The sequence below is a fragment of the Aotus nancymaae genome, unplaced genomic scaffold (assembly GCF_030222135.1).
Source record: "Aotus nancymaae isolate 86718 unplaced genomic scaffold, 86718_ANA_hifiasm-v0.15.2.pri h1tg000003l, whole genome shotgun sequence".
In the NCBI taxonomy this organism is placed as follows: Eukaryota; Metazoa; Chordata; class Mammalia; order Primates; family Aotidae; genus Aotus; species Aotus nancymaae.
In genome coordinates, this window is record NW_026988414.1 from 5,643,185 (window position 1) to 5,667,270 (window position 24,086).

At 47.0% G+C, this 24,086-nt stretch overlaps 1 protein-coding gene across 1 annotated transcript in view; it reads right to left on the reverse strand.

Moving 5' to 3' along the window:
* The window catches only part of MVB12B (multivesicular body subunit 12B), a 178,372-nt gene that overhangs the window by 83,699 nt on the left and 70,587 nt on the right, over window positions 1-24,086 (reverse strand). The window lies entirely within an intron of this gene.

A 24,086-nucleotide genomic window follows, 5' to 3' on the forward strand; every position in this document is an offset into this window, starting at 1 on the left:
CTCTGGAAGGATTTTAAGCAGAAATGTACCAAGATCCAAATTACAATTTCAAAAGCTTGCCCATCTGTGGGAGGCAATAAAATTAAGATGCCAGTGTGGATGGGAATGGTAGCAGCAAATGATGACAGAGTTGTTCATGAGCCTACTATTACTCACCACCTACTTTGTGCAGAGCCTTCATTCCTGTCAACATGACCTGCCACAGACCCTCTAAATGGACAGTTTCGGGGAAATTTAGGACTTAAAAGAAGTATATGAGCAAGAGCAGAAACGAAAAAGTGTATAAACAACAGAGAAATCAAGGGCCCAGCTCTTCAGCTACCCCATGCAACACTGATGTCCGGGGCCACACTTTCTTGTTCCTCCAGGGCCTCAGATTTTGTCTAGCTCATCCTGCAACTCACCCCCTGCCCCAGGTTCCCTTCCCTCCTTGCAGATGATTCTTTCTGCCCCCACCTCGCTCCCACCTCACCTCCAACCTTTGCAAGGCTGCTGTTCGCAAGGGTCCTGGCTTAGCTGTCTTCTCACTCTGCACACTTCTACATCCCTGGCACACCAGCTCACCTTCCAGATTCTGGCTCTTGCCCCTACTTACTTCCCCTCTCCTCCAGAAAGAGTGGAAGTCTTGCCAATCTCTGAACAGGCCTTGTTTTTCTCATGCCTAGTTCTTTATCCATGCCACTCCCTCTTCCTAGGAATCTCCATTCTTCCTTACCTACTCTTCAAACTCCTATTCATACTTCAAGACCCCACCCAACCAACCCCTCTTTGGTAAAACGTTTCCTGGGCTTGCCCCAGGCCAGATCAGGTGCCTGAGTGTTTTCTCTCACCCCACTCCAGGTATCACAATACATTTCAGTCATCTGATATAAACCTGCCCCCTAATGTGATTGGGACCTCCTCAAGAGCACAGCCAAATCTCATCAATTTGGTACTTCATTTGCTGGGACAATTTTTTTGTCACAGGGTAGACAATTACTAACATTTGTTGACCAAATCAAGTGTTGAAGTTAGCCCCCTAAAACCCCTGGGTCTCTTTTTTGACATGAACTGCTGTTAGTCTGTATCATTTCATTTCTCTCCGTGAGAGTTTTCCCAGTTAGACTCCAGGGGTCTCTATTTTATCCCCTGAATCCCACCTCTCCATTATGGAGGAACACAGGTATGGGTAAGAAGAAATCAGCGGCAGCAGCAACCAGGAATTTACAAGAGGTTTAAAAAAAGAAAGTTTCTGTTCATATACAATAGACAATGTGTGCCTGATACAGCAAATGTGAAATTAAAAGAGGATTCAAGTCACACGCTGACTCTATTTTTTGCAAAATAACTGCTCAGTAGGGATCTACTGAACTGATAGCAGGTTATCAAAATCTCCAGCTAAAGTAGCTGATGCAAGAGTGGGTATGGGATGGCATTCAGAGCAGCAGGTGGGAAGGCCCCATGGGCAGAGAAAGCTTTAGGGAGAAGGGTTCCTCCCTACATGGCAAAGAGCTTCTCCTGCATTTCTGCTCCCATTGTTCCTGGACATAAGCAGCAGGGGACATGGGGACAGGAAGACAGAAGGAACATCAAGCCTTCCCATTAATGAGAATGAAGAGTTTGGGCCCCAGGGACAGATCACCTGTGGTTAAAAAGGACAAAGAAGTCTCCTGCTGAAGGAGAAGTGGCCCAGGGGTGCTCTGGTGTCAGATTAGCCTGAAAGTGAGAGACAAGGAGGAAGCCTCTGCCATCAGCTGGGTCTCGGGTGAGATTCCAGTTCCCCAGCATGGGTGGAGCCCCGCCTGCCAGGACCTGGGCTGGGGGCCCTCAGTACATCACCTGGCCTCAGCCCCTCAGCAACCTTTTTAGGTAGGAGTAATTATTCTCATTTGAGGCTCTGAGAGGTGAAGGTGATGAAGAGAAAGCTAGGAATTAATGAAGAGGTCAGTCCATGTGTCCTCCGGAGGTGGTTATCACTATGGTAGAGTTACCCTGATTCATCTTCACTATCGGGTATATAAAATGAGACTACTCAACCAGGGCCACAGGGTCCCTCCTGAAGGCCCTTTTGAAATCAGTGACGCCAGGGATGCAATACAGCTGCCACTCACTAGCTCAGTGATCCCAACAGGTTACAGTGAAATATACAGAGCTGAATGACCAATGGCCCGACCGCACACCCAGGGAGGCAGAGCAGTTGTGGAGGTTAGGGCAGCGCCCCGAGTCTGCTGGATGTGGGTCCAAATCCCAGCACCAGCATCAGGGAGCCACATAGCCTTTAGCAGGGGCATGTTGCCTCCCAGGGCACAGAGGGCTACCATGCAGGCAGGATTGAGAGCACGGAACCAGGCATGCGTGACCACATACAAGCACGCAAGCTTCCATCCTATTCCAACTCCCCCCATTCTTGCCATCTTGGCATTATTTTAGGGTACAGCTCATGAGGGCCTCAGTGCAGTACCACATGAAAACCCATGGCACCTTTCCTCTGCATTAGGATGAAATCCAAACCCGCCCACGGCTGAGAGGGGCTGCTGGCTCCGGCCCATCCCTCCTCTCTGAACGGGTCTCGTCCACCCTCCTTGCACTCACCTCTGCCAACCTCAGCGGCTGCTTTTGTCCCTCCAACCCCTGCTCTTGTTCCTGCCTCAGGGTCTTTGCACTTGCCACTGTCCCCAGATCTCAGTGGCTGGCTTCTCCTCCCTCCCCAGTCAGGCCACCCTTCTGATGAGGCCTCCAGCCATGCTCACAATACCCGCCTCCTCCCTGCATAGCCCTTCCCACTCCACCAGGCTGTCTTGACTTGTTTTCCGGCCACCAGAATGTCATCTCCATCATGCTTTTTCTTCCCACCACATCCCCAGTGGCGAGAACAATGCCCAGCACACAGTGGGCGCTTAACAAATATTAGGGAAAACCCTCTAAGATTACCTACTACTTGTTGATCTGATTCTGACTTGTAAGTAGGGATAGTTTTGAGAAACTTCCAGGAAGCCTTGTCACTTCTCTCCTTCTCATCCCCACGACTGGGTTCGTTAAGTCTTGGAAAATACAACTATTTCTGATTTATGATATTTTTATATAAACAATAAATTCATCAAAGATAAAAAAAAGAATTAAAAAAAACAATAAATTCATCACAGCACTGCTTATAAAGCCAAAAAGCAGAATCAGATGAACCATCAAACAATGGAGGACTGGCTAAAATATTGTGGTACCACTGCTTCATGAAATATTTAGCTGTCTTTTGAAACATTTTAGAAGATTCTTTATTGGTCTGCGCCCATACCTATGACCATAGCATCCAGTGAGAAAAGACAGAAAATCCTTATTTTTATGCTTGGAATTGTGGTCAGTTAACCCAACACCCTTTGGCTTCTTTCCCACACAAAGGCCTCTGGTTCATGAGAATGAACAGCTTGAACTGTCTAAGGAGACTGAAGGAAGGCCCCGATCACAACCTTGTACCTGGAGGAGGGAGGAAGGACGAGACCAGGAGCTGCACTAGGCCACGGGCATCAGACGCTCACCTCTTCTGCAGCTCCCAGTCAAAGGAGTTATAAGAACAAGTAGGTGCTTGACAGCATCAAACAAAACTGAGAGGTCACCCGGGGGGCAGTGGCTCATGCCTTTTATCCCAGGACTTTGGGAGGCTGAGGCGGGTGGGTCACTTGAACCCAGGAGTTCAAGACCAGCCTGGGCATCGTGGTAAAACCCCGTCTCTACCAAAAAAACAAACAATCAAAAAAACAAATATTAGCCAGTTTCATAATCCAGTCTCAAAATGAATAAATAGATAGATAAAAATAAAAAAAAAAAACAAGATGTCCACAAGAATGATGGTGGCTGGCACACTCACAGATAGCAGTTTCAGTGGAGTCATTTTAGTGGGCCCCAAAGTTGACCACTCTGTAGGCAGATCCGTGAGTTGAGATTCTAGGAGAGTTCATAAAGCTCCCAAGCAGAATAAGGAGGAAACTCAAAGGCTGGAGATACTGTCTCTACTTAGGATCGTGCCTAGAGGTGAAGGCCTTCTGGCACCTTCTCCAGTAGGTCTTGGACCCCTGGAGCAAGGGCTGTCCATCAGAGGACAATCATTTCTGCCACTTGACTCAAATGATGGATTACTATTCCAAAATCTATTTGGTCACTAAAGAACTGTGAAGAACAGTCCCTAAATCCTCAGGGAGCATTACCAAGCTCTCCTCCCCTCCCTCCCGCCCATAGAACTGCCCAGAGGAGACAGGGCTCACCCTGCTGCTTCTGGTGGCGATCACGTCTCTCTGCAGGGGGGACTGGCTGTTCTGTAACAAGTAAGTCAGCACGCACACGCTGCCAACGACAACGGCTCCAGCTAAATAGATGCTGAGGGGAATTTCATTTTTTCCCCCAAGTCGGTCTTAGGCACCTTATTCAATTAACATGGTCACTAAGCTGCAGACAGCTCCATATAAAAGCCCTTCAGTTATAGAATACATTTTATTATGTGACAATAGTTGCCAGCACGATTTATTTCCTTTGATGGGATTCTGCTTTTTCCTTGTTAATTTAAATCTGTATTTTCTAGTGCTGATTCCAGGTCTGTGTGAATTTTTAAAATGTTACCATTAATCTTGTGAACCCAGTGGCCACATATAATGAAGATGGCTCTGCCCAGGCAGCTGCAGTGAGTGGTGTCCTCCCAGACTGTCAAAGGGCAGCGTCGAGGGAGTGGTGATTAGCAAGGCAGAGGCGCACTGAGAGTCAGAGGCAGCCACCACTTTTCTCCCACCCCTTACACACACACACACACACACACACACACACACCAAACTTTATGACACAAAACTACAACTCTCATTTTATTTTTCTGAGCTGAAAGTTGTATTAAAACCACCTTCTGGGGCTGCAGTTTTCAATGGGGTTCCCAAAAGGGGGACCCAAAAAAAATTTTCAGGAAGTCCACAAGATCACAGCTATTTTCATAATACTGAAATGCCACTTGCCTTAAAAAAAAAATAAGATACAGAAAAGCACAAACATATGTGTATTAGTTGGGGTTCTCTAGAGGGATAGAACAAATAGGATATTGATGAAGGGGAGTTTATTAAGTATTAACTCACATGATCACAAGGTCCCACAACAGGCTGTGTGCAAGCCGAGGAGCAAGGAGAGCCAGTCCAAGCCCCAAAACTGAAGAACTTGGAGTCCGACATCTGAGGGCAGGAAGCATCCAGCACGGGAGAAAGATGTAGGCTGGGAGGCTAGGCCAGTCTTGCCTTTTCACATTTTTCTGCCTGCTTTACATTCTACCCAAATTGGCAGCTGATTAGATGGCGCCAGCCCCCTGACTCAAATGTTAATCTCCTTTGACAACACCCTCACAGACACACCCAGGATCAACACTTTGCATCCTTCAATGCAATCAAGTTGACACTCAGTATTAACCATCACAATATGCAAGGAAAAAAAAAAATCAATGAATTCGACTTCATCAACAGTTAAGATTCTTGCTCTCCAAGATGCTGATACAAAAATAAAAGGCAAGCCACAGACCTGCAGAAAATATTTATAAAACATGTCCAACTAATATCTAGCATATATACAGAACTCTTACAACTTAATAGAGGACAACCCAATTTTAAAATAGCCAATTTCAATGAACACTTCACTGAAGAAAATCTGATCGGTAAATCAGCGCATGAAAAGATGTTCAACAACATTAGTCACTAGGGAGATGCAAATTAAAAGTACAAGATACTACTATATGTCTTCTAGAATGCAAAAATTAAGTCGACTGACAGTATCTACCAAGGATGTGGAGATGGAGAGCAGCTGGAACTCTTATGCTCTGTTGGTCGGAGGGAAAATGGTATAACTACTTCAGAAAACAGTCTGCAGTTTTTAAAAAAGTTAAACATACCCTATCATATAACCCAGCCATTACCCTTCCAGATTTTTACTGAAGAGAAATGAAAGCATATGTCTGCACAAAGGTTTGTACACAAACGTACTGAGAAGCTTCATTTGTAATAGTCAAAAACTAAAAACAAGCCAGCTGTCCAATAACAGGTGACTGGGTAAACAAATCAGGGTATATCTTATGAGATGGATGTTAGCAATAAAAAAGGAACAAACTATTGACACAGGCAGGATGGGTACATCTCAAGATGCTACTCCTGAAAAAAATGAGCAAGGTGGGAAACAGTACTTTGGTATGATTCCATTTATACAAAATTCTAGAAAATGCAAACTCAGACCAGGCATGGAGGCTCATGCCTGTAATCCCAGCACTTTGGGAGGCTGAGGCCAGGGGATCACCTGGGGCCAGGAGTTTGAGACCAGCCTAGCCAATGTGGTGTAAAATACAAAAATTAGCCAGGTGTGGTGGTGGGCACCTGTAATCCCAGCTACTCAGGAGTCTAAGGCAGGAGAATTGCTTAACCCGGGAGGCGGAGGTTGTAGTGAGCTGAGATCATGCCATTGCATTCCAGCCTGGGCAACAAGAGCAAAACTCCCTCTAAAAAAGAAAGAAAAGAAAAGAAAATGCAAACTCATCTACAGAGATAGAAAGCAGGCAGGTGGCTGCCTGAATGGGACGGGGGTGGGGGGGACACAAAGGAACTTTTGAGGGTGGTGTGTAGATTCACAATCTTAATTTTGGTGATGGTTTCTCAGGTGTATGCCTGTGTCAAAATTCATCAAAGTGCATTATTTAAATATGTGCAGTTTATTGTATGTTGATTATACTTCAGTAAAGGTGAAAATACTTTCCTGATTTTTTAAAAAAAGGACCTAAAGATAGAAGCCAATGGTGTTCACAGTATTCCAGAAAATACAATGGAAAGAGGATTTATCCTGGGAAATACTGATGGTGACTTCAGACTTTTCCTCCGCCGTATTAAATGCTGGAAGATGATGCAGCCACAGAGTTTTGAAGGTGAAAAAAGTTGTGATTCAGAAATTTTTTACTACTTCAAGTTGTGTTTTGTGCAGGAAGACAACAACAGAAGATTATTCACGTCACTCTCTCTAGGGGAAACGCGTAATTATATACTCCAGATGATTCTAATTTAATACCAAAGAATGGGGAAGTCATGAGACAAAAGGGCCAGCATTTACTCCTCCCTTTTTGAAATTTGAGGAAATAACCTGAAATGTGGGAAATGACCTGTTTAAGAAAACGTAAAAATAGCATCAGTTGGCTTGTTTACAGCGTGTACCTGTCATATGCATCTTATGATCCCCAACCCCACCCCAGAGCGAGGTGCTGAGAGCACCCCTACTCCACAGGTGTCTCAGAGAGGCTCCACAGCTTGCTTCTCAGCTGGATACAGCTTGGACTTGAACACCAAGTGTGCAGGAGCTTGGATTTGAATGCTGATGGGGCAAATTACACAATTCAGGCTCTTAATTATGATACTCTACTCAAAAACTGGAAATAATGTTACAATGTCTGACTCAGAATATTATGCAGACATAAAATGATGTTTATAGGTTTTGGGAGGAGGGCTGGAGTGAGGAGCTTGGGATCCGTGTATGGAGTATGATCTCAGCTGTGGAAGGAAAGGACAGGAACCAGGGCCGTGGGGCAGCATTTGTCACGGCAATGAACTGGGAGCAGCCCAGTGACCATCCGTAAGAGGCAGCTAATAAAATGTGGAATTTTCATATAATACTAAAGTAGGATGGAAAGAATAGATGAAGAGAGCCAGAGGTTTTTCTGTAAAAATAGCCAACTCCCAAACACATGGCTGTTAAGTAAAACAAACCCAAAAAACCAGCCAAGCAAAAACGAAGTTGCAGAATGATGTATTATAAATAATCCCACAAGACAGTCTTTTTCCATGGGCACACACAGCTAAGCTACAGTATCACAAAGGGCCCAGAGGGAGTAACTCACAGAGGTGACCGAGGGGCAGGAGAAGCTCACGGTACTGATGACGGAAGCCTCTAAGGTGGGAGTGTAGATTTTTCCCACTGCTTTTCCATATTTTTTAAGTGTTAATTTTTTTCAATGAGAAATTATTTTTCTTTTTATCAGAAAAAAAGATGCCAAAAACTAGAACGCTTCTCACTGTGGTTGGGAGAGCAGAAGAGACACAAGCACGAGAGCGTCCAGTATGGTGCCTGGTGCTGAAGGGACATCTTGTTTTCTATATAATGTGTCTGCTGGTGGACAAAGACCAGAGGTCATGTACAAAGGAAAGGAATGGACTGTGAGGGCAGCAGAGGAAATATGAAAAGCAACAAAATTCCAGTTAAGGTAGGAAGGGGAAGAAGAACACAGCAAATGGCTAAATGAAATTCCGTTTTATTCCTGCAAAACACCACTGGGAAGAAGTCATCTGTGACGCACAGCTTCTGTGCCAGGTGTAAGGACGTGCTTAATGAATGCCATTTAATGAAGAAAAAGGCTCTTATAAAACACCTGGCACAAGCAGGGTGTGGGAGTCACAGGGAAGGGGACCTTTGCTGCACCTGCTGGCATTTTAATAAGCACCTTCTAGAGTGCCCGCTCTCCAAGGCTGGTCAACGGTGTCAGAAAGAGGTCCCTGACCATTGCCCACACTTGCTGACAGTTTGGGGAACCTTATTTCTTAAAGACCATATGCTCAGGTATTGGATCGCCCTGGAAGGTAATTAAAATGAATCATTTTCAGCTGGAAGGGCCCGACTACCACTCGAATCCTCCTCAATGACTTCACAGCCAGGATTCCTGCTCCACATCCCTGCATTTCCCAAGTGGGGCTCTGAATTACGACTGAGACCTGTGAAGACCCAGAGATGTGAGGAGATACTGTAATTCTTTTTTGTAACTTGGTTCCACTAAAAATGAAAGTCAACTTTTAATCACTCGAGGCTCTAAAATATTTTCAGTTGTGGTGATTTTTCTTTTCTCATTGATTTTGGAGCCAACCTCAGAGAGAAACCACCATTGCAAAGTTTACTATCATTTCTCACAGTCTGATGAGTCCCTTTTTTGTTTCATTTTGTAATTGACACCAGCCAAGACAAGTAAGGTTTTGCAAAACTTAAAACAGACCTATTTCCTCTTCAGTTATAGTCACTATATTATAAACTTTCTATGCCTAGACCTAAAACTTAATTCCAAATATTACCCAATGAACACAACCCCATCGTAGGGGAGCTGGACCAGTATCAACAGGCATACAGGCTACTGTAACTAGGATGTGGCGACTGACTCAGCACGCTTTTTTTCTTGTGCTCCTACTGTGTGGTAGCCACTGCCTGGCACCAACACAGTTTAAGAAACCAAATGAAACTTGTATCTTCCCCTTTAGGAATTTATCTATAAGTCAACTAAAGCACAAACATAAATCTCCTACATCACAAAGTAAAAAGCTCTGAATATCAAAAGATAGACCATAAAGGATAATATGGTTATATGTTACAATGTTAAAACAGTGGCATGAAAAAGAAATAACCAAAACAACAAACATCTGTTGAGAGTCTAATACATGCCAGGCACTTCATTAGGCCCTGGGAGGTACCCAGGACATGGGAGCCAGGGTCCCACCTGCAAAGAGCAAAGACTGTGGCAGGGGACAAAAGGCCTGAGCAATGAAATAGTAATTCAAGAATCTCGACAATGGCCCAAGAGATGTCACAAAGCCAAAGATGGGCAACGGAGGCCCCAGGAGTCAGAGAGGTAGGATATGGGATTTGACTTGCATGGCTGGGAGTGGCTTTCCAGGGGAAGCCAGTGTGAAGGCTTTGCTCCTGTAATTTTTGCTCCTGTAATTATTTAGGACTATGGCAGTTACTACTCGCTGGGCACCTGCACTGTTCCCCATGCTTCATACCCATCTCCAATCTAAACCACCCAGCAAGGGAGGTAGTACCCTATACATGGGGAAAAGTGGTTCAGAGAGGTTAAGTAACTCACCCAAAGTCATGCAGCTAAAGAAAATGGCTGGGTTGGGTTGTGCGTTCATGCTCTTTCCACCATGCCATGTTGCTTTACTGAGACGATGCAGAACAGGAAGTAAGTGCAAACACAGACCTGTTCATTTTCCATTCAGGAAGCCCATTCGCAGTGATCAATATAACTCCAACCTACCAGCCTGACTGTAGAATGGGTTTTCCTTATGGGCAACACACACACACACGTGAGCGTGCACACACACAGACACACACACACCCAACCAAATCACTCTGCATTGGACAAGGGGGAAAAAAAACTGCCACTGGAAGATGAAGGAAATCACAATTCCAAACTCCCCAAGTTCCTAAACGCATAGCTTTAAAGTACGTGCAGCTCCACGGCATATGGCAAATCAATTACTAGTTTAAATCTTAAAACAAAAACATGGCAAGTGTGGTGCAGAAATAATCAAGAACAACGGTTAGGCTTAGATTACAGTGGGCCACTGGAGTTTTGAATACAATTAATCATCATTCCAGGCAATGGGAAGCCATATTGACACTTATTCCTAATTTGAATATTTAATTAGGGTGAAGTTCTTCATCAAATTACCACAGAACTGGGAGAAAGCCTGGAAGACTTACACAATTACTATCTTAACCCCTTCCCAACTGCTCACCTGTGAGCACAGCCGTTCTAGTCCCAGCTCCGCAGGGGAGGATGCCTGTGCCTGGTCTCTGATGCTGTGAGGCACTGGAGCGGGTGCTGGTGACTGGAGTTGCAGCTGCAGCAGATGGGAGCCATGTGGTGGCAAAGGAAAGGTCTAAGGGGATGCCCTGCTCATGCTCAGGCTCAGTTCTGCAATGAACCCTGGACATAGAAAGCCAGCATGCATGGGTGCTCACCGGGCACCAGGGTGGTGCTTTCTATGTCCCCGCATTTAATTCTTGTGACAAATCCTGCAAAGGAGGCATTTTCATCCCCATTTCACAGAGGAAGAAACAGGTTCAGAGAGTGATGAAACTCACTCAAAGGAACACTGCCTGTGAGTGGCATAAAGAAGACCCAAGGGACTCATACACACACACACACACACACACACACACGTTATGTAATGACATAAGTGATGACAAAGAGAACATGCAAAGGCCCACAAAAACGTCTTCAAAGCTGTATTTTGGATCATCTGCACCGTGTGGCTAAATCAGAGGAAAACCAAAACCCAGGCCTCCTCAACCAGCATTCTAAAATTTAACTCTTGGGTTCAAAATGCATCACTGGGCCCCCTCAATGGAAGTCACAAAGCCTCTGTGGCCAGGGGCTTAGCAGAATGGTGGCGGTGGGGGCAGCAAAGCTCAAGGAACAGTCCCACAAGGCTGACTTAAGGTGACAAGGTGGCCGTCCAAACCCTGCAGAGTGGGCCTTGAGAAGGTGAGTGCTGAGGGACAGGTGTCCTCGGGGAGGGGAAAGTCCACAACAGGACATGAAAACGTGAACTCGCATTCCTCTTTTCAAGATGGTCAAGGCGCAATGATAGCATTTAGAACTACATATCAACTTGGAGATTACGTTTCCTTAATGTTTGCCTTCGCTATCTGAAAAGACCTTTACAGACATTTCATAGATGCCATGTGATTCTACATGACCAAAAATAACACATTTTCCCACATGATCTCCCCCAAGGACTAAGGACAGGGCCAAGGGCTGGCTGCGCACATGGCACTGGACCATGGTGGGTCCAGAGACCTTTCTGCTTCCAGCCTCCATCAAGAAGCAGAGAAGGAAGGACATCCTGATAGTTTCAGGTTAGCCATTTCTCCTTAAAAGCCTGCAATGGGTTCAATTACCCTCTTGTGGAAATCGTCAAGGCTCCATTTGCAGTGGCCGCTCTGAGCAGGATGTGGATCTCCAAGCAGAAGGAGAGAGCCGCCCCAGCCCCTGCCTGAGCCCGCTGCAGACACAGACCTGGATCCGGATCCACCAGGCCTGCCCCTGGCTCATTCGTGGGGGCAGCGAATGGCGTCAGGAACTTTGAAACTTTCTTTTGTATATTACATTAATCCATATAAGAAAATCTCTTTTAATGAGGAGTGATGTAGTTACAAACTCTCCAGAGCCATAATTAGAGCAAACTAATTGAAGTTGTGTTTTGACACACTTTCCAAATTCACGGGTGCCGGATGACATATTCACAACACTGCTGCTGCACAACCATGGCGACGGCAAAATCATTAGGCTAATAACGCTTATTTGCATTCTTATCATGCCGGCGGCTCGCCCTTAAATACTGTTTCCACTACTGCTCCTTTACTGTAAGTTTCCACCGAAAGATATTAACAGTAATTATTAGTACTTTAGTGGAATTTTAATGTTAAAGAATAACAATGTGCAGTAACATTCATTGAATGGCAATTCTTTTTCTTAACCACCCATCTGAAGGTTTGGGGGTTCTTCCTTGGCCCTCACCCCACAGCTCAAGGGTAACCAGATGTGATTTCAGCTTCATTTACAACTCAGAGTCCACACCCAGTGGGATCTGAAGTCAGGATTTCTGAACTATTCTGCTCCAAAAGTTTGATGAGAAAAATCTTTCTTTTTTTTTTTTAAGTACAAAATGAAATAGTTAAGGCGAAATTTTTTCCTAGCAGTTAAAGAAAAAAAATCTCAATTTACAACACGGTCTTTGGTAATAACGCTAATGAATTCCAGGAGGACATGCTGTAGCCATTCCCTGTAGCCCCCCTCGCGGTGATTAAAGGCAGACGGGGAAGAACTCAGTTGTGAGGGAGAGGGTGGGGGTGGGGTAGTCTCGATCTGTCAATGTGGGGGCACTGCTTGCCACCAACAAGGCCAATTTTGGGGATGCTTAACTCAGGCATTCACACACAGAGAGGAAGACTCGACAGTTCCAAATAATGGTTATTAATGACGCCCTCCTCCAAACTGACAAATTACTTCTGAAATTTAGAATTGAAGAAGTATGAAGAGTGAACGTGTCCCGTTGAACATGACGGGAAATGCCAGCCAGCATACAGAGTTCCCACTCATTGTGCACTGGGATGAGGGCAGGGTCCCCCCTGCTTTGGGCATTTGGCTGTTGTACAAGGCAGTGACCACAACCACCTCTCCCTGACGTGTCTCCCAGCAGTTACTGTTGGTGACCATGGTCAAGAAGTGAGACCTGGTCCCAACTTGGGGTTGGGCTAGATATTTGCTCAGATCCTTGGCTTCTGTAAATATCTTGGGGGCAAGTAAAGCCACCACTACATCACTAACTACTGATAATCCAAGAGAAAATGTCTTAACTAAAAATACACACTTGTGTTGAATTTCAGACTACTCAAGTGTACATTTCAGGATGAATGCCTGATCTCAGCCTAGGAAGATTTAAATGAGTGAAGAAAATGCTTCCGCAGAAAAATGTCAAAAATGTCATACTCCTTTAAAGCATGGGAATTTTCAGTTTCCTCGTACCAATCTGCTGTTTTTCAAGTCACTGATTACTTAATAAAAAAAAAAGATGAAGAAAGGAAACTAACTTTCATAGCCACAGCAACACTCCAAATCATGGTATTTATTCACTACATTTAAGTTTTATTACACTTGAACCTTGCAATGCCAAAACACCTACCTCCCATATAAAAGAAATGAAGAAAAAAGCCAAGTCTGGGACCAGGGGCACCACACTTCCATTCCAGATGATCTAGTCTAATCTTATAAACTGAAATATTTAAAGAGTCTCTAAACCTTGCTGACCTTACTTTTAAAAACAAGGAACATATGGGCACCGCTAGCTTTTCATCTTCTTCCAGCCTACTAAAATATCTGCTTTTCGAAAATTCAAGAGTCAGGGGACTGCCAAAGTCAGATGCATAAAAAGCTGTGAGCATGAAAGTGCAGGGCAAGCTGCAGTCTGGACTGAATACAGCACATCCTCTAACAAAGAGCCAAAGGCAACACTTGTCTCCTCCCCGCCCAATCCATCTCAAAAGCTGTGGAAAACAATTTGTTTAGCAAAATACAGCCATGACTGAGGAGGAGGTGGAATGTGGGCTACGGGTGGATGGTGATTTTTGGTCCCATGCAAGGTCGAGCTCATAGCTGAGGGTCAGTGTTCAATCAGGAGGCCCTGAGGCTCCTTGGAGGTAGGCAGGGTGTTATGGTGAGACCTCTCCTCCAATCACAGGCCCTCTAACTCTTAACTCTCTGCCCTTAGATAAGTCATGATCTGTCCAAGCTTCAGTCTTCTCACTCTTAAAATGAGGACACAATTATTCACCTCACAACGTGGTTATAAAGATTAAAACTATGTATCTATCTGTGGGGGTGTGTGTGTGTATGTGTGTGCATATATATATATATATAAAAAACATTTACACAATGCCTGGCACAAGATGCCCAGAAAATTACAGCTGAAATAATGATAATAATTGCATTTATTTTAATAATCATTATTAATATTATTCTTCAACTGGAAACAAAACATCTGCTGCCCACGAAGGATATTCAGATTGAATTCTACCCTACCCACTGGCAAAAACCGGACCCAAATAAACTCAAAAGGCCTTTTAAAAGTAACTGCAAGCAAAGGATTTTATTAAATATCCCAATTAATAATCGAAACCCTGCATTGAAATAGAACAGCATTGTTGGGGTTGGGGGTGGGTGGTAGTAAAATCCTGGGAAATATCGCTGGTTTAACGCACATTTTTACTTTATTTGGCAGCTAGATTTACACTGAGAGACCCAGGTGAAACATTCCACAGAGCTACCTGCAAATAGACTGTCAGCTTCCACTCTGATAAAAGGTAAAATATCCTCCTCTAAATGGTCTAGTTCACAAAACCAACCCTAAAGTGAACTGATAAATCTGTTCTGACACACAGCAAACTATTTTCATAATCCTGAAAAAGGCCTTTCTCCAAACCCTGACGCTGAAACCAACCGCACAAAGAGCCCTCGTGCATTTGCGAGCCAGACTAAGGAGGGAATAATTTTCCATTTATAACCCTGCTTCTTGGGACGGTAACAACAAAAAAGCACACATAACCACCATGACCACTGAGAAAAGTAAGACACTCAGAAAGCCACCAAAATTACAAAGATAATACATTTACAAGCAGCAAATACCGTGTCAAAAATCTGACATGAGAACGCAAACGCCAAGGCCAGCTCCGAGGTGGGAGCTGAAGTGATGAATCGTCAATTCTTCATTAAATAGGAGCTCTGACTTCCCAAGAAGCTGTATTAAAAATTAATATCAAAAAGTGTATTGCTCAGCCTAAACTCATCATTCATATCTAACAATACCGAACTGCATTCTAATGAAATTTCCCCTTCAAAATTACTCTGACACCAAAACTAAGTTTGATACTGGTCCAAGAGCAGCTGCCACTCTATTCCTGAGCATTCTGAAGATACTCAAATAACCTCACTCTGTAGGTCTCTTCACACCACTCTCATGATCACCAGCATAAGCCACACTGCTTAAGCGCCCGCTTCAAAGCGAGGGAGGGATGGTGGTGCCGGGACCTCCGGGGCGGCCTCCACATGTTCCCTAAGTTGGCGTCCACAGTGCAAGTGTGCTGGACGCCGGCCGAAGTTCACACGTCTCCCTCAGACTGCTTAGGCAGTTTCTGACCAGAGGGGCCTCTGCCAGGCGAGTTCCCCACCCACACGCCCTGGGAAGTCCTCATTCACCAGCTGCTGGTCAGGAGCCTGGAGAAGCTGCATGGGAAGGTGGCAGGGCCACCCGGATGGGCACCCACCTACCCAAGAGCCCCTCAAGGCACATGCTTGGCTCCCTGATGAAAGGCTTTACGGCTGGGAGCCTCGTGACGGTCTACACGCTAATGATAGCTTGCCTGCTTGGGTGGAGATCCTAGCCCTGACACTTGCTAGATGTATGTATGACCTTGGGCAAGGGATTTGACCTCCTCGATCTCAGTTTCCTCAACTTAAACCTGGGCTAATAGTAACTGACTCACAGAGCTATTATTAGAATTAAAGGAGTTGGCCGGGTGCGGTGGCTCATGCCTGTAATCCTAGCACTTTGGGAGGTCAAGGCAGTAGGATCACTTGAGGTCAGGGGTTCAAAACCAGCCTGCCAACATGCTGAAACCCCATCGCTATTAAAAATACAAAAAATTAGACAGGCATGGTGGCATGTGTTTGCAGTCTCAGTTACTTGGGAGGCTGAGGCGGGAGAACTGCTTGAACCTGGGAGGTGGAGGTTGCAGTGAGCCGAGATTGTACCACTGCACTCCAGCCTGGGAGACAGTCACACTCTGTCTCAAAAAAAAAAAAAAAGAATTAAGGGAGTTTTTGTAAAGCCTTTGAACAGTACCTCATACCTAATAAATGCATACGTCTCTGCTGGATGGATGGACAGATGGAAGGAGAGATGAATAAACAGATGATGTCCAGTCCTATGCATTAAACTAACTTTATGCATCTAATAAACACTTTCTGGGTGCCTAACACATGCCAGCCACCTGGAATTCAGAGCTCTTTACCATCTTGGGGCCACACGTTTTCCACTGAACACTTACTGTGAGCATGGAATGAGATGACATGTTTGAAAGTACTTGCTCAATTTTGATGAACGGTGATGCAACATAATCATCATTGCTATTTCTGTGTGACTAGCCTGTTTTGAGGCTTTAAAGGAGAAAAAGGAAAACATGAGGATCTCTGTCGTCAATAAGCAACACATCTAGTCAGTAAGATCAAACAGAAATACATGCAGCAATGACAGGGAACTGTGAGATGCCGAGCGTGTGACGCAGGCAACTGGAGGAGGAGAAGGAAACGACACCGGCCAGCCTTTCTAGAAGTGGTGTGGGCTACCACAGGCCTGGGGCGGAGCTGGCCAGGGCCAATCCGAAGCATTCTGGAGTCCAGTCTAACTCTTCCAGGTGGGAAGGCGCTGGCACAAGCTGAGGTGCGTGGTCAGGGACGGAGCAGAGATGCTTTTGGAATGAGAAAGGTGTGCCCCTGAGCCAAGAGGAGACTCGCCTAATTAATGCGAGAGGATGTGGGAGTGGGGGGTGGGGGCAGTCAGATAACCGGAAGCCAGCGAAGGGTCTGGACTGAGGAAAAAGGAACATGAGCATGTCTGAAAACCCCAAAGCGGTTATACAGGCAAAAAATATAAACGTGGGCTATTTACAGAAATATTACCTGAGCCCCAGAAGCCCACCCTAATCCATCTCTGATTTAGTGTTCAGGTTTGACCCCCTAGAGGGCTCAGCTCTGAGACAGGGCTGGCTGCTGGTCTTTCGGGAGCCACATGCGCAGTGGGATCATTCATACCCCAGTGCTGATGCCTGTGCTCCCTGTGTAAAAGAACCCCCGCACTACAGTCTTCATCTTAAAAGACAACGAAAATGTGTGTTCTGTCTTTAGAGTTAAAAAACAAAAAGCATGTGTAGCTTTAGTGTGAAGGAAGAAGAAATCCAATTTTTCTAAGTGAAGCCAGATCCATAGTTATGCCTGGACATGACCTTCAGAATGTCCGAAGGTCCCCATGCCAGAAAAGCAGGGCCCAAGCCCTCATCTTCTTCTTCCTTTTTTTTTTTAAAGATAGGGTCTTGCACTATTGCCCAGGCTGGAGTGCAGTGGAAGGATCATGATCATAGCTCATTGAAGCCTTGACCTCCAAGTCTCAAACCATACTCTCACTCAGCTTCCTGAGTAGCTAGGACCACATGCATGTGCCACCACACCCAGCTAATTTTTGTATTTGATTTTTTTGCAGAGCCAGGGTTCTGCCATGTTGCCCAGATTTGTCTCAAACTCCTGAGCTCAAGTGATCCCCCTGCCTTGGCCTCCCAAAGTGCTAGGATTACAGGTATGAGCCACCATGCCCAGTGCCCCAAGCCCTCTTTTGATGGGATCAGGGCAGAGGAATCCATTGCTCGGCTCACCTGCCCCCAAACCATCTCTTGCCACTATGGAAGCGGAGCTCAAAACCCATGTCACAATTTATTACTAGAGGAAAAAAGAGTCATCAGAATCGCCCAGGATACACAGAACCCCCCTCATAAATGATGCACCTTACATGAAACCACAGATTTCAACTCCGATCCTCTGCGCTGAGCCTTCCCCTACTGAACTCTAGGGAGACACTTCTCACAGGCAAATGCCTCCAGCACCAAGCCTTTTGCCATTCTCAACAGACGGTAAATACCTCAACAGGAAAAGGCAAACTCAGTCTCCCTGATCTGTGTGATTCTGGGCCTCTTGTTCAAGTCCTGCAACAACAGGGCAGGTGACAGGTGTCATCTGGAGTACAAGGACCATCTTACAACTGAAAATGGAGAGAAGGTAGCCGAAGGATTTGAGGCTGTCAGTGTGGACAACAGGACTCCAGCGGTGACCTAAGGCTCCACCCCCACTGCTGACTTACTCTGTGAGTTGATCAGAAGGTAGCGGAGTTGATCCCCATGTCCAGAGGGAAGGCGGGGTTGGAGAGGCCAGGACGTAGTGTGGCATGCTCATGAGCTTCTGACAACGATGTGATGGGGGACAAGCCTGGGAGGCACGACCTGAATTCTAGATCACCACGGCATGATTTTTCCTCTCCTCTAGGAAGGGCCATTAACCTTTCCGATGACAGCCCTGGGATCAGAGTGACGGAACGATTTTTGAGGTCAGCAAGGATCTATGTTCTCAAAACCTGACATCGACATGCAAAAGTTGTGACTGAATCCTGGTGTCCCTGAGAGGAAGACTAAATGCATGTGACACATCTTCTGCAATCAAAATGCCCCATTTCCCAGAGTATCTGTCACAGATTGATAACATCCATGCAAAAAGTTAAGTACAATTATGTCTGTCACTAAGAAACATACTTCCGAACCTGTGACTGACAACTTGCTGGGAGCTGACAAATTACAGGAAGATGACTGCAACAGCGAGCACCACGTCACCTCCTACAGGCAATCCAGGCCTGGCTGACACTCCGAGAGGCTCCCGGGAGGCTGCGCCTCGCAGGGGAGCCTGCCGGTCAGGACTCAGTGGCTGGGAAATGCTCTGTGGCTTTGGGTGGGAAAATAACACTTTCCCCCAAGAGAGACGGTGTCAGGGAAGGGTCATAGGATACGCCCATGGCCTGGGGTCTGTGGGGAGCAGAGTCTGGGCCGCAGCTTCTCCCTTGGGACCACAGTGAGGCCAGCCCAGGTCAGCGGGAAGGGCTGGGGTGGAGCTACTGGAACACATTGCAGATTTTCTAGGCGAGGCCCCGAAAGATGGATATTCACATAAACAAGAGATGTCCTAAAAATCCCAGCTACATGGAAGGCAGACTACATGTTTCTGACAGACTCTGAAAGGGACAGAATACCACTCATCGTCAGCTCAGGCCTGCCCATACTGGACTGAGAGGCGATGTCCACCTCGCCAGGGGCCCCGGACGCTCTGGGAGGTTCCTCTGAGCCTGCCCTCTCACAGCAGCACCTCTCCACTATCCACACCTCCTTCTCTGACATCGGCACGATGAGCGGAGGAAGGCAATGGCTGCAAGTCAGATACAGAAGCAGCATCGAGGTGGCTTGAGGACCTCTGGAACCAAGGCCCAATGCTCTGCGCCCTCCCTGCCCACTGGAGGGCCCTGGAGTTCTCTGGGCAAGGTGTCTGCAGCCCTAACACGGAGGTCTGCTGAGCCTGAATTTCTGTAGGTGGGGAGAGGGAATATGACAAGTTTCTTCAGTAAGGCGGAAGCAGCACCGACTGTTCTAATTCTCCTGCAGTCTGAAGGATTCAAATGCTGTCTCACCACCCCCAGCATCTGGGAGTGCATTACCCCTCAGGTCAGCTTCTTTGATGCCACAGAACTTTCCCCTTGGGGAAGCTGTCTTTATTGAGTTTTTAAAAGTGGTAAGCCTAAATCTACCTCCACGTAACTTCAGTCCACCTGATCTAATTCTGCCTTCTGGAGCCCCCAGCCATCTCTCTGCTCCCCGCCCCATCCCCACCTGGAAACCCTTCTACTTTCTCTCCTGATAGTGACCTTTAAGACATCTGCAGTGGGCTGGCTTGCCTCCACTCGGGTCGAAACTGGATTCCTCAAACTTGACACTGGAATTGAGTAACCTCTGCCTGGTGGGGTGAGGCAGTGGACACACCCCAGGAGCAGGACTCCGCTCAGGGCCTCCCTCCGGTGCACACCAGGCTGCACTCCACACACCCACACTCCGACCTGGCCATTCCACACACTTGGCTGCTAAGCCAGGCCTCAATTTGGTTCCTGTGTGATGGATGTTTTGAACCTCAGGAGCCCTCTCCGCCCGCGCCCATCGCCTCCCATGGCTCCAGCAGGTTGTTCTGGCTGTGGAGGAGATGTGGAGTATTGATTCTGTCATTCAGCACATCAGCTCACCCTAATGACGCTGCGTCATCTGCAAATTTGATAAGCATGCTTCTGATGTCTTTATCAAGCCATGGTTCTGCTGCCTGCTGAGCTACAGGGCAGCAGCCCACCAGGGGCCTCCTCCTGGGTCGACCCAGAGCCATTCGCTCATCACACTGGGGGCCTCTGGTGCTCCAGCCGTTGTGAGCCCACCTGCCTCCTAGGGCTTTTCCAAACCTCCATCCCAGCAGCTGCAGAGCCCTTTCTTCCTAGCAGAAACAGGTGACGCCCTGCATGTGAGAGATGGTGGAGGGGCTGCTCTGATAGAAGCAAGGATGATGTTTCCTCTCTTGGCCCCCCTGCCCCAGACAGCAGCACAGAGATGAATCAGAAACCCCACCATCTGATCATATGCCCGAGGCTGACTCACAAAGCTGGGCCCAGCCCCAAAGAGGGCCACAGAGATGGGACCATGCCTCCGTTCCGAGGCCAGCCCCCTCCTGTTGATCAATGTGCATGACATGGACAGGCAGGGGATGGAGTGGCCTGAGGCCCAGAGAAATGGAGGCTCTGGATCCCGGAAGAAGCACTAGAAGATAGTCAAGAGATGTGTGTGGTGACGTCTGTGTGTGAGATGAATTGTCACTGCACGAGGGAGAGGAGCTCTGCCAAGCCACCTTCTGCCGCCTTAGCTACCAACTCACTGGATACAGCTTAGGAGCATCCCTCCTCTCCCTGGGGACCTGCCTGCTCTAAAAGGACAACTCCAAAGCCAGTGACACCACAACATTTTCTGCAACAACAGAGCTTCTGCAGGAAGCTCCTGCTTCTAGAGGCAGTTCCGGCGTTTGGACAGAGAGGACAGTGCCGCTAGAACCATGAGGTCCTCAGGTGATGGCCCACAGACACCGCAAAGATTCACCTTTTATCTGAAACAAAGCTGGGAATGAATGACATTCCAAAAAATGGCAGGGAATTCTTTGAAACTGGAGTGATCACACAAGAAATGGAGGCAGAGCACATGGTTTTGGCTTTGGAGAAGAACACAGGCTCAAGAAGGCAGCAAGATTTGTGACCCACCCCTTCCTAGGTCCTCCCAACGGGCCTGGGCCAGGTCTCTGTGGGGAAAGGGCCTGCCACCAGCTCTGCCTTAGAACGGCGTTCCGCGCCACTGCCATGGCTGGGCAGTAGAGGGCGCTGCGTCACCGCGCTCCCAGTGACTTGATCCACACCACACAAAGACCGCACTGGCTGCGGTTCTCAGGTTAGTGGTTAAGGATACCTGAGAAAACAGTAGCAAGACGCAGACTTGCTATTACACGATATGATATCACCTAGGTAAAAAGTACACAGGAAAAAGACTTGAGGGAAATATAACAAAAGGTTATTAGCATTTGCTAGTGGGAAATGGAATTCCTGTTTTTTCATACTTTCTACATTCTGCCAATTTTCTACAAGCCTAGATTACTCTCGTCATCGAGAGAGACCCATGCAGTGCTCAGGGACCAGGGAGTCTGGAGGGGTTGCCAGGGACACATTTATTGTGACACTAAATACGTGCCTGGATCCAGGTGGGCGCTGGGGAGCTCCTCGGAGGCTCATGACATGACTACAACACCACATGGGCTCCAGATGACCTAGAAGCACTCAGAGAAGAAGACTCATCACAGGCTAGCCCAGGAGCCTTAGGGAGGGCCTCCTGGGAGAGGAGTCCTCTGCACTGAGACCTGCCAAACACACCTGATGTGCAGGGAGCACCAGAAGCAAAGGCGCAGAAGTCCGGGGCAAGAAGGGAGGAGGAGGCCACCAGTGCAGGTTAATGTCTGGGGCTTGGGCTGGGAGAGGGAAGAGAAGAATTCCCGGGGCTGGTGTGTGGCCCTGCAGGCCCCACTGAGGGACCTGCTTTACCTGTAGGCTCCTGGCAGACCCCCAGCACCTGGATCACAAGCCCCAGCCACTGTTCCCCACCAGAAGGGAGGCGATCAGGTTCCTCCTCTGGGGAGTGCAGAGACCTGAAGCCTCACGGAATAAAACAGCATACTCATCCTTTCCTAGGTCTTCAGTGGAAAATGTGAATGAATAATCAGTATTTCATTTTTAAAATATCAAAGCTACTGGATAGGAAAATAATAATAAAAAATCCCACAAAACCCAAAAAACCCCGATGGATGAGGCCCACATAGGTGTGCATCCTACCTGTAAATTACCGCACAGGAGAACTTGGGACAGACAAGTGGTTTTTACTTGGAAGCATTAATGTACATTCAATTATCCTGCTGCACACTGGCTGACTTAACTCAGCCAAATTAGAATACATTTTATATTGACTATTTTGACATCTGTTTTATTTGGCAAGTAAAACAAAACTGATCCAATTTCCTTGCAGCCATCGTAAACCATAAACTGTACAGCAGAGGTGATAAAATACGTAAGCCTTAGAAACACTTGGTTCTGATGCGCTACCCTCCAGTTCCGCCAGGCTTCTGGTGGCCTGGTGTTCTCAGGCCGTCTTGCTTTGGCTGCAAGTGACTTGCTCTCACAGTGACCCGCAGGCTTCCGAGAGCACTCTCTCTGCTTTATCTGAGAAAATCAGCACTCTTGATTTTCCACAGAAAGTCAAAACCTGCCTGAGGTGGCGCCCATTTCTGGGCCCTTCTAGAACACATGATGTCAGCAGGGAGCAGCTGTAACAACTTCAGGGCAACTGCGCCTGTGGGGCTTTCCAGCCTCTGCCAGGAGCCCAGACTTCAGCTGACTGTGAGTACAGGGGATGGGCCTCAGCACAGGTGACACACCCGAGATAGCCTTGGCACAGGTGACAGTGACCCTCGGCAGTGCCCTCCAGGGCAGAGCTGACAGTGCTCTCACTCAGAAATGGAGAAACCAGTGCTGATGCACAGAGCCAGACTCACACTCCTGAACCAAAGAAAGAAACTCAACTGTTCATCCTGCAACTCTGGAGGCTCATTAGCAATTCCTATCTTTTTATGCCAAGTGAAACTGAAACCTACTTCTAAAGTTTCAGGCAATTGCAGAGGTAGTTAAGTTTAAATACCGCTCTTGGTTTGTGAAACTGTCATAAGAAAGACCAGATTGTCTTTATAGAGGGATGTTCCAGAGGACAGAGTCCTCGGGGCTTCAGGGCCTCATTACAGCACAATCTTCCAAGTGAGGCGGAGGCTTGGCACAAAGGAACAGGTACAAAAAGCTGGTGGCATGTCCCGGAGGGCGGGCTGTAGTGTGGAGGGCCCAGGAGGACCCACTAGTGACTCTTTTGTCCTGTTCCTGACAGATTTTGTTCCTCTCTACTCACACACGTGGAAGCTTTGAGATCCATTCTCACTTACGTTACATCCCTAAGTGACGCTGCCTCATGGTTCTTGTTTTATTTACTTTTGTAATCCCTTTCTCAAACTTTATCCATCATTGCTGTTTGTTCCTTGCCCTCAATTTACTGCAAGTCATGCATAGGAGTTTTACTTGACAGGATTCTTTTTACAGAAAATGTAGAGACTGTTACACGTTTTTTTTTTGAGTCAGAGTCTCGCCCTGTCGCCCAAGGCTGGAGGGCAATAGTGTGATCTTGGCTCACTGCAATCTCTGCCTCCTGGGTTCAAGCGATTCTCCTGTCTCAGCCTCCCAAGTAGCTGGCATTACAGGCACCCGCCACCATACCCAGCTAATTTCTGTATTTTTAGTAGAGACGGGGTTTCACCATGTTGGCCAGGCTGGTCTCGAACTCCTGACCTCATGATCCGCTCACCTTGGCCTCCCAAAGTGCTGGGATTATAGATGTGAGCCACCGTGCCCAGCCATTAGAGGCTGTTACTACCTCTATTATGACTGAAATCAGTTGCAGAGCAAACAGTTGGCTCGCCCAAGTTTCTC